The sequence below is a fragment of the Etheostoma spectabile genome, chromosome 10 (genome assembly GCF_008692095.1).
Source record: "Etheostoma spectabile isolate EspeVRDwgs_2016 chromosome 10, UIUC_Espe_1.0, whole genome shotgun sequence".
Classification (NCBI taxonomy): domain Eukaryota; kingdom Metazoa; phylum Chordata; class Actinopteri; order Perciformes; family Percidae; genus Etheostoma; species Etheostoma spectabile.
The window spans coordinates 9,908,069-9,910,165 of NC_045742.1; the positions used below are offsets into that span (position 1 = coordinate 9,908,069).

At 45.1% G+C, this 2,097-nt stretch overlaps 2 protein-coding genes across 5 annotated transcripts in view; one reads left to right on the plus strand and one right to left on the minus strand.

Moving 5' to 3' along the window:
* The window catches only part of LOC116696560 (signal-regulatory protein beta-2), a 29,757-nt gene that overhangs the window by 19,394 nt on the left and 8,266 nt on the right, over nt 1-2,097 (plus strand). The window lies entirely within an intron of this gene.
* Nucleotides 1-2,097, minus strand: part of LOC116696562 (uncharacterized) — a 15,596-nt gene that overhangs the window by 12,165 nt on the left and 1,334 nt on the right. The gene's annotated exons all lie outside the window — the stretch shown is intronic.

A 2,097-nucleotide genomic window follows, 5' to 3' on the forward strand; every position in this document is an offset into this window, starting at 1 on the left:
GCTTCCACTTCAAGCGGCTACCGTTAACCAGTGCACCTGAAATCTTTCAGAGGAAAATGATGGAGACTCCAGGACTGGAGGGTGTTGAGGTCTTCATGGACTGTGAAGACCTCAACACCCAGTCTTGTGTATGGGGCCACAGAGGCAGAACATGACAACTGGGAATGGTTAACTACTTGGGTAGATACATCCCCAATCTCTCAATTGTGGGACAACTGCTGAAGAACAACTGCTGAAGAACAAGTCACAACGTGACTAAACCAACTGCTGTATCGGCTGATGCAAGCAGTTATGGACTAGGGGGTGTGCTACTACAACTCCACGGGGAGCAGCGGAAACCTGTACGTGGCGTGCTACGTGGCTAGCGTGGTGGAAGGGATTCCTGCATCTACTAGCAAAATGGAAAAAACAGCAACATCAGGGGACAAAGAACTGCAGTCCGTCATAACACTTGTAAGTGGAGGATGTCTGAACACATAATCAAAGAGTCTATGGATGCAACAGCATGTCCAAGTTAAATCAGAGCTGTCTGAAGACAATGGGCTGCTTCTAAAGGAAAGCAGTGTTGTTGTGCCTAAGTCAATGAGAGGTGAGATTCTTCTCAAAATCCATGAAGGACACCAGGGCCTGACTAAAAGCAGAGAGAGCTTCTTCATCTGTGTGGTGGCCTGGACTTTCTTCGGAGATAAACTTGTAACGGCGGTGTGGTGAGCTGAAAAGAACACAACAAAACCTCTCATCTCTACACCACTTCCTGAGTAACCCCAGAAGAGAGTTGCAATGGATCTCTGTGAGCATGAACGCCAAAACTACCTGGTAATTTAGGCTTTACTACACCAGATTCCTGAAGATTTTGCAGCTGATCTCGACAACCGCTGGACAAGTCGTCCAAAAACTAAAAACAGTTTTTGCAAGGTTTGGCATTCCAGATGAAGTGGTGAGTGATAATGGTCCCCAGTTCTCCAGTACAGAGTTCAAAGAATTAGCCGGGGTAGCTAGACAGATCTACTCCCTGCTCCACCACAGGCTTTAGTCCAGCCAAGTTGTTAGTGGGGAGGCGAATAAGGACCACACTCCCCTTTAGAGAAAAACCTCACTCCAAAATGGCCCAGCTAGCAGCAGTGCAAGAAAAGGACCGGCAGGAAAAGGCCAAACAGGCCCATTACTTCAATCGCCGCCATGGAGCCAGACTCTTGCCTGCCCTGCAGCCAGGAGACGTTGTATTCTCGTTGGATCACAAAAAGTCATGGTCTTCACCCGCGGTGATCTTGAGTAACAGCAGCACTCTAAGATCTTTTGTCATCAAGACACAACAAGAAGCTGTGCTGTGGCGAAATTGCTGTCACCTTCAACCTAGGCCAGTTCCACAGCATCAGCAATGCCCTGTGAGGTGACAGAGACAGGCCCCCACTCTGACAGTGCTGCCATGTTAGAAACTGCTCCTGTCAGTCAGAGTGAGCCAGCACCCTTAAAGCCTCTTCTCAATCAGACTTGACCAGAACTGGGCAAGTTTGCAAACCAGCCACCAGGCTTGTAGACCAGTGATGGTTTGGGACGGTAGGGACAGTGGGATAATGAGTACTGACACTGTTGTTGATAACGTTGTTCCCGGTAAATTCAGGTTACTTAAGTTAATGTGGTTAATTTTGTTAGTATAGAAAAAGGGGGGGTGATGTCATATAAGGATGTTTTATGAGCCTGTTCATTACTATGGGTTTTACGGTAGCACAGAGAATAAGAGAGATTTTGCCATAGTCTCGAGGTTATCGCTAGTGTTGTGTGAATATGCTTGGGACAACTGCATGTGTTCAATAAAAAGAAAAGCTCCGGCTAAAGAGTATTAAGCCTCCGGAATTATAATTTTACATCTACGACTACCAATAGGTTGGTATTGCCTTCTTTCACATACAATATTTTTGTATAAAGTGTGTTTGGTCTGCCATATGTTTTATTTGGTTAAAGTATTTGATTATTTCCACTGTCATATTTAGTTCATTAAAAATAATGTTATGGTTCAAACAGTCAGACTTAAGTGAAATTAAAAAAATAATTGTGGAGAACCTACCTTTGCAATGTTCACAAACTTTCCTTCGATTT